The sequence below is a fragment of the Phyllopteryx taeniolatus genome, chromosome 4, assembly GCF_024500385.1.
Source record: "Phyllopteryx taeniolatus isolate TA_2022b chromosome 4, UOR_Ptae_1.2, whole genome shotgun sequence".
Lineage (NCBI taxonomy): Eukaryota > Metazoa > Chordata > Actinopteri > Syngnathiformes > Syngnathidae > Phyllopteryx > Phyllopteryx taeniolatus.
Window position 1 is genome coordinate 21,428,413 of NC_084505.1, and position 16,973 is coordinate 21,445,385.

The 16,973-nt window shown below is 42.4% G+C and overlaps 1 protein-coding gene and 1 long non-coding RNA gene across 4 annotated transcripts in view; both read left to right on the top strand.

The window, feature by feature from the left end:
• The window catches only part of frg1 (FSHD region gene 1), a 436,830-nt gene that overhangs the window by 383,950 nt on the left and 35,907 nt on the right, over positions 1-16,973 (top strand). The window lies entirely within an intron of this gene.
• Positions 1-16,973, top strand: part of LOC133476731 (uncharacterized) — a 120,608-nt gene that overhangs the window by 94,146 nt on the left and 9,489 nt on the right. The window lies entirely within an intron of this gene.

The following is a 16,973-nucleotide window of genomic DNA, read 5'->3' on the forward strand; positions in this document are numbered from 1 at the left end:
TAATCTTCTGTCGAGCGATGTGCCAGCAGCAGGGCGCTTGTTCCAAAATGACAGCGGCGGCAATGATACGAGTCGCGACCGGGACGGCCCACCCTGCGACGGAGACGTAAGGTGGCAGGAGCAACATTGTAAAATGCGGTGCAGTGCTTTGATGTCCTACATTACAGAAGGTTAGAAGTCGCTTGAAATTGGATGCATCCAGCAAGAACCTTCTATTTTCTTTCTTTCTATGAATGTTGACTGATGGTGATTGCAAAAAATATTTGATGATAACCATACCCACTACCTTCGATTTGGTATAACACTAACTACACCGACAGAACAGGAATGGAATATGTTAAATTCGACATCGATGCAAGACTGTGGTACGTCTCATCAGAATTGAAAGATTAACGCCGTACCGTTTGTGTTTTCTTTGCCTTTTTTTGGGTCTTAATTTGTGCATTTTACCGGAAACCCTGATATCCTGAACTTTTTGTAACTAGTGCAGTAAGTCAGTGGTGAAGTAAAACCACCACGAGAGACTTCAGGCACCATTTGTCAAATCCCTGCAGAAAGGTGAGCGTACTGGTCTCGGCGCTAATGAGAGTCATGGCTGGCAAATTCACAGAGTGCGCCCCGGCATCTGTGACTTCCTCTTTGGGGCGACAAATTTGTCATGGTTGATTGCCTCGGTAGCGCCATTTAGCAGCCATCGCTATCCTCCGTCCCCATCCACAAAAATCCAATTCCAGACACCATTCTGACACATCGCGGAAAATTTGGAAAGGCTTCCCAGAAGAGGCTCGGGGAAGAAGGGTCTTGTATGACCTTTTTGTTCTTCCTGCGAGCTTCACGTTTTGTATGTTTGTCACTGCGCACACATCACAGTGGGAGGTGGGATGTGAGAGAGAGCTACTCCTCCAAACCTTGTAATCCTAAATCCTTCTGGTGGGGGAAAAAAAAAGATTTTAAAGGCGACAGCTGCTGTCTGCGTAATAAAAAATAAAAAAATCACGGTGGAGCATATAAGCAAGTGTGATGCCGCTAAAAGAAAAAACAAATTTGGGAATGGGCTTTGGGAGTCGAGAGACGGAAGCGACGTGATAGCAACAGCCAATGATTGTTTTTTACTGCTGAAAAGAATGACAAGAGCTGACACAAAAATGTCATCCGGCATTTTAAACTGGCGACAGTCTGATGTCTTCAGTTCCTCGGGGAAGCCTTGGGAGACCCATTTAGAAAAAGGTTTCATCGACGTGCATTTACAAACATAAAATTGCATAGTTCCGAGATCGAACGAATGCCAAGGAAAAAGAAACTCGTGCCTTGTAACGGTCATTTAGCAGAACGTGATCAGAAAATATTATCTTTGTGAAGCAGCATGTGACTCATTCCCATACACTATGTTCCAAGTAACTAAAAAGTTGTATATTTGTGATCATGAGGGAGATTATGTTCAGTAAAAATGCGAGAGCAGCTCGTAGACCTGGTGAAGCAGCATGTGGCCCATTGCCGAAGGTTCTTCTCATACTCTATGTTACAAGTGACTGTCATCAATTGTTTGTTTTTGATCAGGAGACAGCTCAACCGTTCGAAGTGTGGCAGCAGCTATTAGACATGGTGACGCAGCATGTAGCTCATTATACGAGGCTATTCTTACGCAATTCTGTATGTTCCACATACTGTAACTGTAAACAATTGTACAGTAGACAGATAGACCGATATATAGTACTTTATGAATCCCTTGTGAGGGTTCCCTCAGGGAAATTAAGGAGACTCATGAGTCATTCTCTGTGCGTAAGAGGACGAGGCATAATCGCAGGTGACCCGTGTGTGAGTGGAACATTGTCACATGTGAGCGGGTGCCTTTATTCAATACAGAAGGAGCTGATGATAACCGCTGGCGACTTCGATATGTCCGCGGAGCCCAGTATCTGTCTGTTTGCGGCAAAATTACCTTAGACCAGCGGTCTAGCTTGCACCGGGACCTAGATGTCGACTGAGCAGTTTCGATTGACTTTCTGCCTTTAAATTGTCACTCCGCTAGGCGCATTTCCAACGACACTCACCCAGCTTGGCGCGGACCAGTCTGCCAAAGTGGCACTGTCAACGAAAATATTGCCCTAGATCTCACATTGGTGGCATTTGCCTTTTGAGGAACGTGCTAACGACAGTTTAGACTTGATTCATAGTTACCTTGAAACTGACGATGCGAACAGTCACATCGCTTTATCCAGAGCCTGCGTTTATACGAGTTGGTTTTGTCATGATGTTTCCAACTGAGCTTGGGATGTGGTAGATTTGCGACGGTGGTTCTGTCTGGTGGCAAGCTTTTAAATACTTTTTTTTATTTTTTTGCATCTCTATTCAGTGCTTCCAACCTCGTCCTTATCAATGAGATGCAGCTTCAGTAAACTCTGCGGCAATCCGCGGTGGGGCTGCAGCAATGATAAGCGGATGTTTGCGCCGGCTCTCGAGCTAGCTTTTTTGGATTCACCTCGCTGGAGGACGGCAAACAGGATACGTCTCGGAAAGTCGCTTTCCCAAAGTGTTTAGAAACGCATAAATTAAGCAGTCGCTTATCCTCGCGTCTCATTTGCAGGCGCTGTCATAAATACCACCTGAATAACATTACCTGCCGTGTTTTGGTGGGCAGATGGAGACAAACAGTCAGACGTTAATGTGCCTTCAAAACTTCGGCAGGCTCCCAAGCGGTGATTTCCATGCTGATTGAAAGGCTGATGTGAGTTCAGATGCAGCCACCCCCTCGCGCACACACCCTTTGCAGTCCAAAGTGATTTACAACCTTAGCGTCCAAGTGGATTGACTGAGGCTGACTGAACCGCTTGACAGTTTATGCTTTCATTTTGCTCATTTTTCTTCATTAACCCCCCACCAGGACAACACTTCATCTTCATTTTCAACTGCATTTTCAGGTATTCTCAAATGACAATTGCTGTGGACTCGTACAGCAGTAAGTTGAAGAATTCAGAGTTCAACCTTTCTGGGGAAAATGTACAGTGAACCCCTGCATCGTCACTGTTTGCTATTCACAAATTCACGTATTTGGATTTTTTTCTGTGGAAACTATCCTCAGCTATTTGCTGAAAAACTCACCTACTTGAGTTGTTCGTGTACTTTCTATATGTAACGCTAAAAAATGCCACCAAAGCCCTGGCTAATAAAAAAGAACTAATTGGTGTCAAGGAAGTACTGTATGTTAAAGTGATACATCTTGACTGACTGAGAGATTCAAATGTTTGGATGTCGGGCAGGAGCTAAATTAGGCGTGGCTTTTTAATGGAAGTTCCGAGAGTTTTTGCTCTACGTGCATGTACATTTTCATTTCCGTGTCATTTATTTTTTTTTTCAAAATCACCTTTTTTTTCAGGGTAATGTAAGATGAGTTTTAAATAATATGGATGTTTTTGGGATCATAGCTTGTGGTATATGTATGGTTTAAACAAAAAGGCTGGGCGAGTACCAATACCAGCTCTAGATATCCAGCGGATACTGGCCTTATTTCAAGGTATCGGGTACTCGTGAAGGCGGCCGATACCAGCCACCATGGCAAAAAAAGAAAAAAGAAAAGAAAAAAATCATTTCCTTTTATTTTAAACCTGTCCTGTGCAGCTGCTAGGTCAAGCGGAAAGGACGATCTGTATACCTTTTATGCCAGAACACCTTTAATGGGCAACAGGGGAGTTTTTTTTATACTGCCACTGAAGTTATGATGGATATTTATTCAAAATTTCAGTCGGACAGAACAAGGTTTAAAAGGGGAGTGACAGAAAAGAAAAAGGAGGGGACTGAGAGAAAAATAAACAATGACAAAAACAGGACACTCCCAGAGAAAGGAAAACAAACAAATAGAGCATTATATACCTGCTACAATGTCAAATTGTGACTGCGAGGGAAGAACAGGACAGTGTAGGACAGGACATGACAGGGACAGAAGGGGAAGAGAGCAGGACCCGGCTGTGCAACTGGAGTGCGGTCGGAGTGGCTATGTACATCCGAAACATCTGTAGAAACTGAATGCAAATGAGGGGACGTCCCAAGAAGTTCACAAGGTCACAAGGTCATAAGAATTGTTGATAGCAATTAGGGAGTGGCCCCACACCAAGCATTTGAGTCCCCGGGGTGTGTGTCTGGGGACACATGCAAGCGCATTGAGACCGTCTCGCATGCACAATAAATAATAAGACCCCAAAAAATCGGACATCAAGTACTTGTCCTCCGTGCCAGTAGTTGGCGCTACAAAGCTTCGGTTTGACACATTGGCGAATCTTTATGTACGTCAGAGAGAAAGTTCTTGTCATTTGTTTGAACTGAAGTTTTATGTATCAAAATGACCAGTGGTATCAGTTGTCGGTATCGGTGAGTACTCAAGAGTACATACTCACACTGGTATCGGTCTGAAAATAAGTGGTACCTAACATCCCAAACATTACCTATTTACTCACTTACTGAATTACGCTTTTTTTTTCGCTATACAGGGCAGGGCTCAGTCCTTGTCCCCTGCAAATGGCGGCATTTACTGTACCTCAAAACTTCGACAAAACTTCATTCACGGCTTCACCAAATCTTGTGTGACCAGCTCAGGGGGTTTACGACATACAAGGTTTTAAAGGTACCAACTGCACACAATGAGCTTTCCGCACAGGCGTAAGAATAGGTCATCACTTAGCTGAAGATGTTTTTCATATGATTGTTTTATACTTATGGCCTGGAAGTGTTTTTTATCCCATTTTTAATTTAGCAATATCTATTAGTCTAGCATAGCCTAACGTTAGCCACCTAAAGCTGAGCTATCATTCAACAGCGCAAACATATTTTCTCACTTTATCGGCTATCAGATAGTTTTGTCAACATAGCCACGCCCCAAAAATAATCTGTAACAAAGAAATGGTGAAAAACTGTTTAACACCATATCTCCACAATTCAGTACGACATAGTTTTCAGTCAATTCATGTCACGTGTTTAGCCGTTATCTTCAAACATGTATAATGTATTTAGAAACAGATACATGAATTTACTTTAAAGGGTCTTTAAATGCTGTGGAATGAATAGAATTTTTGATTGTTGGTCAATATTTAAAATAACTCTTAATTTGTGAATTTTATTGTGGGAAAAAATGAAAATTCTTGGAACGGGATTTTGAAAAATGACAGTTTTAAGGTGGGATTTATTTGAACCAGTCAAGAAATGTGGAAGGAGGATACTGAATTTCGATGTTATGTTACGGACAAATTTGGATTTGAAATTTGGTCAACTTAATAGTCGTATTTCAATCGTCATGCACATCGTACTGTACCAGACGAAATGGACACAGGGAAATATGGAGATGTCAGTCACAGTGAGGATTGTGTTATTTATTGTCATTTTCAAGGTTGTCACCGCGGCGTGTTTGTAAATTACGCAGCAGACGAAAGGTCAGTAGTCGTGCAGAGGAGACATTCTCTCACATTGCATCATGTCATGTGGGATTCTTTTCACTTTCTCCTTTTCCTCCAGCGTACCTCCTCCATCATCAAGGACATTTTGTTTGTTATCGCTCATCATTTAAAACACACATGCCAATGTAGGGCTGCCTTGGCATCACCGTATTTGCTTGATTGGCACAGTGAAACACTCCAAGTCCCCCTGTGAATTTCTGGGCTTTCAAGACAAAATTTCCAATTGAGGTCAATTGTATTTGTCCACTCAACAACTATCCAAACTGGTGTTCCATTTTTATTTATTTTTTTTGGGTTGAACTTTAAGGCATTCCACTTTGGAGGTTACGTTGTATTTTTCTTTTCGTACAACCCCAATTCCAATCAAGTTGGGACGTTGTGTTAAACATAAATCAAAACAGAATACAATGATTTGCAAATCATGTTCAACCTATATTTAATCGAATACACTACAAAGGCAAGATATTTAATGTTCAAACTGGACAAACGTATTGTTTTTAGCAAATAATCATGAACTTGGAATTTGATGGCTCCAACAAGATGGGACAGGTGGCAAAAAAGATTGAGAAAGTTGAGGAATGCTCATCAAACACCTGTTTGGAACATCCCACAGGTGACCAGGCTCATCGGGAACAGGTGGGGGCCATGATTGGCTAGAAAAGGAGCTTCCCTGAATTGCTCAGTCATTCACAAGCAAAGATGGGGCGCACTTGTTCACCTCTTTGTGAACAAGTGCGTGAGAAAATAGTCGAAGAGTTAAAGGACAATGTTCCTCAAGGTACAATTGCAAGGAATTTAGGGATTTCATTATCTACGGTCTATAATATCATCAAAGGGTTCGGAGAATCTGGAGAAATCACTGCATGGAAGCGGCAAGGCCCAAAACCAACATTGAATGCCCGTGACCTTCGATCCCTCCGGCGGCAGTGCATCAAAATCAGTGTGTAAAGGATATCACCACATGGGCTCGGGAACACTTCAGAAAACCAATGTCAGTAAATACAGTTCGGCGCTACATCGGTAGGTGCAACTTGAAACTCTACTATGCAAAGCAAAAGCCATTTATCAACAACACCCAGAAACGCCGCCGGCTTCTCTGGGCCCGAGCTCATCTGAGATGGACCGATGCAAAGTGGAAAAGTGTTCTGTGGTCCGACGAGTCCACATTTCAAATTTTTGGGGGAAATTGTGGACGTCGTGTCCTCCGGGCCAAAGAGGAAAAGAACCATCCGGACTGTTATGGATGCAAAAGCCAAAAAGCCAGCATCTGTAATGGTATGGGGCTGTGTTAGTTCCAATGGCATGGTAAGTTACACATCTGTGAAGGCACCAATTAATGCTGAAAGGTACATACAGGTTTTGGAGAAACATATGCTGCCATCCAAGCAACGTCTTTTTCATGGACGCCCCTGCTTATTTCAGCAAGACAATGCCAAACCACCTTCTGCACCTTCTTACAACAGCGTGGCTTTGTAGTAAAAGAGTGCGGGTACGAGACTGACCTGCCTGCAGTCCAGACCTGTCTCCCATTGAAAATGTGTGGCGCATTATGAAGCGTAAAATACGACAATGTTAGACCCCGGACTGTTGAACAGCTGAAGCTGTACATCAAGCAAGAATGGGAAAGAGTTCCACCTACAAAGCTTCAACAATGAGTGTCCTCAGTTCCCAAACGTTGATTGAATGTTGTTCAAAGAAAAGGTGATGTAACAAACACAGTGATAAACATGAGCCTGTCCCAGCTTTTTTGGGAACGTGTTGCAGCCATCAAATTCAAATTCAAAGTTCATGATTATTTGCTCAAAACAATCAAGTTGATCAGTTTGAACATGAAATATCTTGCCTTTACAGTGTATTCAATGAAATATAGGTTGAACATGATTTGCAAATCATTGTATTCTGTTCTTATTTATGTTTAACATAAAGTCCCGACTTCATTGGAATTGGGGTTGTTGATAGGCAGGGGTGTAGCACCAGATTCTGGGCCCCCATACAGCACTTTGATGCAGGGCCCCCTCTCAAAAATATTTGTTCACGGAAGTTCTTCCTTTCAGATATTGTTTGTCATTGTTTCGGGGTGGGCTCTCATGAGCACAAGCAATAGCACATATGATTAGTAAATATTCTTCAAAAAAGAGGTTTCAAGCTGTTTATTGCTACTCCCAGTTTCTTGAAAATCACTCTTTTTATCAAGACTATTCATGTACGACTATGGCTGTTTTTCAAAATATATATATATATATATATATATATATATATATGTATTTACTCTCATAGGACTGCAAAATCTTACTTTATGGTCATAAATGTACGACGACATTTTTTCTTGAAGAGACAACTTTATTTGTGTTGTTTATTTAAAACAACATAGCTTTGCATTATGAAAAGAGTCTGCTTAGCTTGATGGTAACGAGCAATGCAAAACACCATTGACATGCTAATGGGTAGGCTCGATAGTCGCGGTTTTAGAAGCATATTTGAACACAAATGGCGATGCGGTCGGTACCTTTAGACGTATATTCTTTATCGTCTTCGACATTTTTGGAATATTAAAGCAATTCATTTCCAGTAGTAGTCGAAGTCTTATTGTTCTTCAATTGTGTGTGCATGACTGTACTTTCCCGGTGGCCAAGGCAAGCACATCAGAAGGAGCAACGCAAGGAAATGGATTTGCAGCATTAAATCGTGATGCACAAACTGTTTGATTCTTTATATTCTATTTATATTTCTCTTTTGTAAACCACAGTGTTATAGAGTGCGACTTTTTCCTTATTCATAATCACAAAAACTGCTGCACTGTATACCCTTGCCGAGGTTCACTATATTTCCATTCTATTCCATTTGTATTATTGCCAGTATTATTCATGCTGCTCCGTTATTCCTCCGCATCCATTATGCATTATTTAATTTGAGACGCTTTTTGCGGTAGATTGGTCGCAGGGCATCGAGCCCTATTGTGTAAAAATCAGTGTGTCTGTGTGAGAAGTGATTCCAAATGAAACACTGAGCATTCAGAAGGCAGCTCACAACGCGGATCCGTACTCGGGGAGCAGGAACAGGGCCCAAACCGCGCAGTCATGTAAATGGAGTCTGCGCTGAGGTCGCCCGCTATTTCGGGAGCAGACAGGCTGACTCCGAAGGAAATGACAGACTAACGCTCAGAAGACGGACGCTCGTTTTTCAGGCGTCTACGCGGCTATCCATTTGTGTAACAAAAAAGTGGAAGGAATGTGAGTGGAGAGTTTATAAGGAGTTCAAACCAAAAAGAACGTCGCACACTGCCAGTATTATTGAGCCATTTTGTCCATTAAAGTCATTACTTCAATCAATTAACAAGAAAATGCAACGCTCTCTTGAAACAGCCTCCAAGGTCACAAAGAGCAGGCTTTTAACAGCAATCTTCATGAATGTGGGGGATTTCGGCTACATTTACAACTCTTATTGAAAACTTTCCCTTCATTTTTTTGCACACTTTCCTTGGGGAAAAAAAGTACATTTGATGTTGAGTTAGTTTGTCGCGCAAATGTATTGGAAACTTTCCGCGGTCAGTGTACCTGAGGACATTTGAAATTTGAGACTTGCAGTTCTGAAGTTCTGTGTTAGAATCTCATCTCTGGCCTTCCTGTGGTGGTACGGCTTCCGCACGCGTGCCAAAAACATGCATGCCGATTAAATAGTCCATAGGCGTGAATGTGAGGGCACGGTGGTGCCTTGAGATACGAATGAGCCAACTTACGCCTTGTTCCACCTGGGGGCACTATACGACTGCCATACAGATATATATACCTGCACTGGACTGGAGCAAAGCTCCTCTAGCGACTTCTCAGTACAGCAGCAATATGAGTCATTCTTCGCAGAGGATAAAGAGGATATGCCAGTGAGTATTATTCTATGCTCTTTCTATGTGTTGGAGCACCGTTTGTGTTCAGATACTCGTTGCTTCCAAATATCTGAAAATGTGTTGCTTACGGTAACAACACCGCCACATAGATTCGAATTGTTAGCTTGTGTTCCTATGGAGTTTCCCATTGTATATTCAGGTAGCGGAGCCTATGTGGTTGCTTGAAATAGACGACGTATAAATCTCTTCGTTTTTGTTTGACGGTCATCTCACTAAACAGCTCGTGGCCTCGTTTTTGAAGAATATTGACTAATCATGTGCCAAAGAGCCGCTTTTTGTGAAGTGAGTTGAGCCACCTGCCACCGTACGGCCCTTGTATCAGAAGGTTGTGCTCGCAAGCCAAAGCGACAACAAACAAACAAAACAAATAATAATAGTAATAATATTAATAATCAGCTGATCAACGGCTCATATGTGGTAAAACTCATGTCGGGTCACATAGCTCAAGGCATCACTGTAGTTTGGAGTAGTGCTTTCATTTTGCTCGTATTTCCTTCGTTGTGCAAATGAAATATGGAGCATGTTTGCTTCTTTTCTGGGGGCTCCTTTGCTGCATCTGGCGCAGGGTGTCTGGAATGTGGAGGGTTACAATGGCATCTATCCGGGCTTTCTGAAGCAAATTGTGCTGACTCACCCGTAAGTGGCACGCAAGTGAACTCTTCTTTGACAATTCTCTCGGGATGACAGCCGTCAAGAACAAACTTAGCTTTGCTCTGAAGATGATCTGAAGTCGGCGATTACAAAAAAAAAAACACACACGGTTAAGAGTTAAATCTCCAGTTAGAATTCCTGCGACGCTCCGCTCACGTAAACGCTGACACCTCAACCCACGGGGGGGGGGGGGGAAATGGAAGCTGATAAAAGTGCGTGCGATTCCGGGGATAGTGTTATAGATAGAATAGAATGATTTGCATAAAAAATGTTTTCCAATTTAAATCACTTTTCTGTTTACATCTGCTGTCGCGTCTTTTAAGTGTGTTACACTGCATTTCATTGCGGACGCTATCTTTTTGCAACATTGACATGCAAACTAAGTATTTTTTTAATTGTATTTTTATGGGGGATTGTGATAAATAATCCCAACACAATTAACTCGGGCTAATTAATGAGTTGGTTTGAGAATGAGGATTTCTATGGAAATCATACAAAAACATAAGCTTATATTCACCTGCAAAATAAGATATTAGTAAAAATAATCAAATAAACAAACTCCCCAAAAACTTTTTATTTTATTTTTTTAAACCGGCCAATTTTGCTCTCCACGCACACTTAATGAGATTTTCGAGGACTTGGGAGTGAAGCAACAGCACCTTCATTTGTTATTGTTATTTTCTACATGTAGGCTTTTCAAACAAAACACAAATAGTTCTGCTTTTACAAATTGATATAAAATCATGTAAGAATGGGATTGACTCTTCTTGAAAGCAACTAAATGAAGAAAATATTGATTTATTCTTCTGAATACATCTTGTTAGCCGCTTATCCTAACTCACTAGCTTGTCCAATTGTAGTGTGACCGAGCGGCCCCAAAGATTGGTTTTCACAAAATACATGTGACGACTGAATGTAAATAAAAAAGAACAGCCAATCATTTTTCCTGCGCAAAAGTGACCGAAACATTCATCAAGAGTCTCATTTTTCCATTTACAGGTATCTCGACATTTTGGAACGCTCATCACCAGGGATAGGCATGCGATTGCAATTCCTTGATCGACGATGAAGAATAAATGACTCTCTGCGCTCCGAATGTTCTGAACTCCTGATTTCATGCAACTGTCGCGTTGAACAGTTTCATGTGGACTTATTCGGAGTTTAGGAAGAAGCCATCGACAGCGCCTCGGCTGACTGCGGCTCAGTAGTCGTACACCCTCTTTGGACACAATTAATCATCAATCTATCGAGCATGATTAATTAACCAATGATTATGCCTACCGCTAATAAGTAGAGCTCGTGATCTTTTTTTACAAGCCGTATGTAAAATGAGTACTCCATCTTGGTCCAGTGATCTTTAAGCCAGGGCCACACGACCATTAAAAAGGAGGCCATTTTACACCATCTCCTCGGCGGATTACTGCGGACGACAGAATTATGCGGGAGCATGAAACAAATGTGACGGTGTACGCGAGGAGTCCACCGTCACGCCCTCCCTCACTCGGTGTGTGATTGGAGTTACGGAAATGAATGCGAGAACATGCCACACGAGCGGACTTCACAGTCGGAGGGAGGCCTGCGTGAGTGAACGCGAATCGCGTCGGCCGCTCTCGCTCCCTTTTGTCTGTGAAGATTGACGATCAGTGGCTCGCTTTGATGAAGGCAATAAAACCGTGTAAATAGCCTTTACTGAAGACCTGCTAACGGATCTTTAAACAGCGGTGCCTTGAGATACGGATGACTTGACGCACGGGTTTTGGGGGACACGGACCATCGTTTGACCAATTTCCTTGCTTTGACTTGCGAGCGCAGATTTGAGATACGGGCATGGTATATAACTCCAAAACGCTTTGAACAAAAAAAAACAATCATCTTCAAGCTGTTGAATGCCACTCCCAGTTGAAGCAGAGAGAATTAATTACACCTTTTGTATTTCAAACACCCAAAGAACCGCCGAAAGAAAGGCTTATACTGCACCCCGGTGGCCAAGGCGGGCACGCCAGAAGGAGCAACATTCAATTGATGCAGTGAGACAAAAACTGTTCCAAAAAAAATGGCAATTCTATTTAATTATGTTCTTACGCTATGTTTTTATAACGTACGATTTCATGAAGTGCTATTTTTCCTCATTAAAATACACATTACAACAATTTGTGTTATCTTTTGGGGGGGGGGGGAGGCCGGAACGGATTAATGGCATTTTGAAGGGAAACGATGATTTGAGATAGTGTTTTGAGTTACGAGCGTGGTCACGGAACAAATTCAAATTGTACCTCAAACAGCACTGTCTCTTTAACCATGTTAATCAAGTCCAGTGAATGTTCAAAAGCAACAAAAGGTTTGCCCGTTTTTAACTGCTCGGGTTCGAACGGTGCGTATATTTCTCTGGGTACAGATGCGCGTGATGTGCGACGGCCTCGCACTCTCGCCACACGGCTACACTAATCCCCTGCCTAATTGTGCTTTTAGATTCAGGAATTTGTCTTGTTGTTGTTTTGTTTCCGGTCCTCTTTTCAGCAACACACAAAGATGCCACCAAATCCCTTGCTAACAGCATTTTTTTTCCAAATCAAATAATCTATAGGCCGTTGATTTTTAAGGGTCATTTGGTCATATCCTGTTTTTGTTTTGCTCTCTGCCGGTTGTTGTTGTTTTTCTTTGTGTCGCACTTTCTCGGAGGTGATTGGCGGGCTGATTGTGTCGCACCTGCCTGCCATCATCATCGGCAGGCTATTTAGGAAGTTGCTGAGTTATTTGTTGTTCAGTGGCAACTTTGTTCCTATTTCTCATCCTTCCCTGTGTTTGTGTTTTCCTGCCAGTACTTCCACTCGTCTTCAATGTTTTCTCTTCTTGTTACCTTCTCTGCCTTGTAGGTGTAGGTGTTTGAATTTGATTTATGTTGCAACTTCCACCTTTTCGCTTGTTCTTCCAGCACTTCTGTTTTCCATGTCGACCTTTGGTCATGTCACTTTTTGTTTGCATTTTCACGCTTGTGTGCATCTTTTGTTTGATAAATACCGTGAAATCTTGTCGTGTTTGCTTTGGGACTCGACTCGCCGCGTGTTTACGCGGCCGTGACAGATGCTGTATGTTGAGTTCAATCAGCTGCTGCTGTCCATGCTTTAATGTACGTCACCGGTGTCAAACTCGAGGCCCGGGGGCCAGATCTGGCCCGCCAAATCCTTTTATGTGGCCCGTGAGCGAAAATCATGTGTGTCAACTTCCATGGTTCTTGCTCAAATTTATACCAGAATTTTAGATTGTCACATGTAATAACGTTGATTATAATGCAAGGCATTTTACAATAACTTGAACAAATTATTATCCGGCTTGATTTCTGATTTGCAAACTAATTATCCATCCATTTTGTTGTGTATATGTATAGGCGATTAAACCTGTCCATGGTTTCACAGTATTAATCTAACTACAATGGGGCCTGCGATAAGAGTTTGACACCCCTGCTGTACATGCGTTCGACTTCAAATGTTTCAGTATGGAACATTTGGTATGCTACGGAGGCTGTGTAACTGCCTCGCCTGCTCTGTAAACAAATGCAGTCAAGTCATTCTAGCGCATGGAAACATACGGGTATGTCGAAACGTCGACTTTGAGACTGGATGATACGAGGAAACCTTGTGTGGTAGAACAAAGAAGGAGAACCAAATAGGTTTTGTTTTTCCATGTCCAAACCAACGTTGACGTAGCAGCCAAAACAATTTTTTTTGTTTTTTTCTCCTCTCTCTTCTGTTTAAAACATCCGCAAACTGACTTGTAGAGCCAAAGAAGAATGGGGGGAAAAAAGGTTACTGGGATTTGTTTTGAGTTATCACAAGCACATTTAAAAGCTGTGAAAATGTGCAGCGTAAGAAGCATTAAGCTCCATCTCTTCTGTTGACATTTCCATCTGTAGTCGTGCCATAACCACGGATGGGCTTGTACTCTATATTAACCTTAAAATATGTTTTCTATTTCCTCCCATCAATTAAAGTGTCAAGTCGTGTTTTTTTGAGTTGAAAGACAATTGCTTGCTTGGCCTGACTTGTTCTTCAGCCTCAACAGAGGCATAAAATGAAAAATGTTTTTTTTTTTTTTTTTTTTTACGACGTCTTCCTCATTTGAACTAAGAGCCGACGACGCTTGTCGCATATTCAACAAAGCTGCAAAGGCTTTCCGTCGTCTCGGCCCCCGGTTCGCTGTGAAGCGGCGCATTCAACGGGATTCTAATACTGCCAGTTGTCAGCACTGGCCGTCATCGCCGCAGTGTACGTTATCGGCAGAGAGCGAACACAGAACGCGGTTAAACGGAACACGGCGAAAGTCGCCCGTCAACGACTTGGAAGGACTCCTCGCAGGATGCGGTCGGCTGTTGGAGCGGGCGCCATCCGCCCAAGAAAAACATTGACCCCTCAATTACGCTGCTAATTTGAGGCATGTAGTTGAAAGATGTATTTATACGCTCACAGCCCACATCATCAGCGAGCTAGCACCGTTCCCTGAAGGAGAATAATGCTCAGTTTGGATTGGCACTAGTGGAAAAGGGTTCTGTTACATTTTGGTAGGAATACAACAAAGTTGGAAGAACTGACCGACTTTCACAGCCTAAATTGTAATATTTGTATTCAATTTGCTTCAGTTTATGGAATTTGTCTTTGCTGCACTGCTTCCCGTGCATGTGGGTGTTTTTTTTTGTCCAATCAGAGTCCATGTGTTGCCATGACAAGCTAACCTCCTTCGGGCCTTCGGAATCAGTAGTGCTGGCCGACGATCTGAGCAAGGGGACTGATTCTTTAACCAATCCGATTTCAAATTCTGTCCTCTGATTGGTTGTCAGAGCAAAACTTGTTGCAGTCAACTACGAAGTAGACATTTTAGGTGTAAATTCCATGGAGAGGGGGAAAAGAATGGCCTGTGGAAAGTTTAATGCCAGGGTCCAGAATCAGCGGTTCATTTGCATCGCAAGAAGAACGGAGATTCCTTGGAAGACAACAATGTTCAATTTCTGGATGGGGACGACTGCTCGTTTGAAAGAGGTGTAAGAGAAGAGGACGTTTCGGACATCGCCTATCCTCTGACGTGTCACCTCGTTCAACGGGAAGATTGGCCCTAATGAGCTGTTTTGCAACAAGATGAGTCAACGACGGATTAGTATGCAGACGGCCGTTTCACCAACCGCACCGGGTGACAAAATCAACCTTTTGTTAAGCCCCTTCAAGCACTGAGGACTAAATCGTAAAACGTTCGAACTGAAGAAGCGTTTTGGATTAAAGCTGAAATGTCTTCAACGAGCGAGAACAGTCCAGTTACCCTGCTTCAACCTTTTGCGGATGACCAAGAGTGAGAATCTACAAAGACAACGGGGAGTCGAGCATTTTGCCAACTATCTCGGTTCAGACGCTATTGCGGTATCGTTATTATTCCTTTGCGGACAGTCAACAATGTCCATGTTGAACTCATGTCTGTGGAGAACAGCGGTCCACCACTATATCGTGGATCATCGTTCACGCCCCTGCATTTTATTAGATAGATTTTTTTTCGAAGCGGCCCTTGTGTTGCGACAGCGCACAGTGAGCCACCATTAATCATGAGGCAATACTTTCCAGATTCACCTGCAGTAGGTGGAAAAACTGTCATATAAAGAGACTACATAAGAAATATATATTTTTGAAATAGTTTTACCCGAACCAGCGTACAGTTGGACCTTGACTTAAGAGTTGAATTCCTTCCCTGATGATGCTTGTAACTCAAAACACTTGTTTCTTAATTTAGCTTTCCCTATTGAAATGAATAACAAAAAAAATGAGTAACATGATTTTGAATTTAAAAAAAATTATAATAATAATAATAAAATAACACCCCACAGCAGGGGTCCCCGACATGATTCCTGTGGGCTTGCGTTGTGTTAGTATCAACGCTTTCACACCTACCCAAGGCTAAGTTACGTGTTTCGGTTAAATACACAACGTGGAATGTTCTTGGTTGGTTAGTAAACATGAAATGTGTGGGGCAATAAACGGCTGGAAGCAAGCGCTCTCTTTTTGGGAAGAATTGTTCACTACGTGTCAAACTGCTGCCGGCTTGTTTTTAAGTTTGCTGCTGCCGTCTAACGCAAATGTTTGCTCACAAGCCAAGACACAAAAATCTTATTATAATGCCAATTTGAAGTGGAAGTGCTATTTCTCTTTCCAGAAATATTCAGCTCGGAAAGACAAAATGAGATTCGCTGCTGTTAGTTACAGTTAACGTTAGCTTACCTGTGATTTGTTTAGTTTCGAGATGCCGGATAAAATGCAACGTTGTCCCCGCTGTTACAGCGAGATGAAAAGACCTCATTTGCACCCCGCAGAGGGTTTTGTTTTGGATATTTTCCAATCCTGTGTGAGGTTTTTGTGGTTGTGCGGTCATTACGGGGTTGGTGGGGAGTGAGCGGCACATGAATTGAAGGCGTTTGTTGTTTTGCCAAGTGCTTCTCCTTATTATCCCATTTGATAAACTTGAAGACTAGCGGCTCAGTGCTGAGCTCGACCAAAATCCCGTGTCTGGCCAGTCTGCGACCAAGACTTTTGGGAGTCCTGTCGGAAACGAGACTAAGACCTTCAAAATGTGGTCTTGTTGGTCTTAAGTGTTTCAAAACTAAGACTCGACAAACTCGCACGCAACTCTAAATTCATACTTGCTCTTAGACTGTAAAAACCTATAAAGCAATCACTTAAAAATCTGCAACAAAGAAAGATGAAACCGCGATAAAGCGGCGTTCAAAAGTCAGCACTTGGTTGGTTGTTTGTTCTTCTTTAATCTAAAACCCCAGTGAACTAACAAAATTGAAACTCCTTTTGGTTCTCGGTGTTGCTGTGTGGGGAAAATAATGTATAAAGTGAAATTCCTATTTATTGATTGTAAATATGGCTTCCCAACAATTGTTTCTTCACGCTGCCGCACGTGTGGACAAGGACACACGGCTGCGCTAAATCCAATCACTTTCC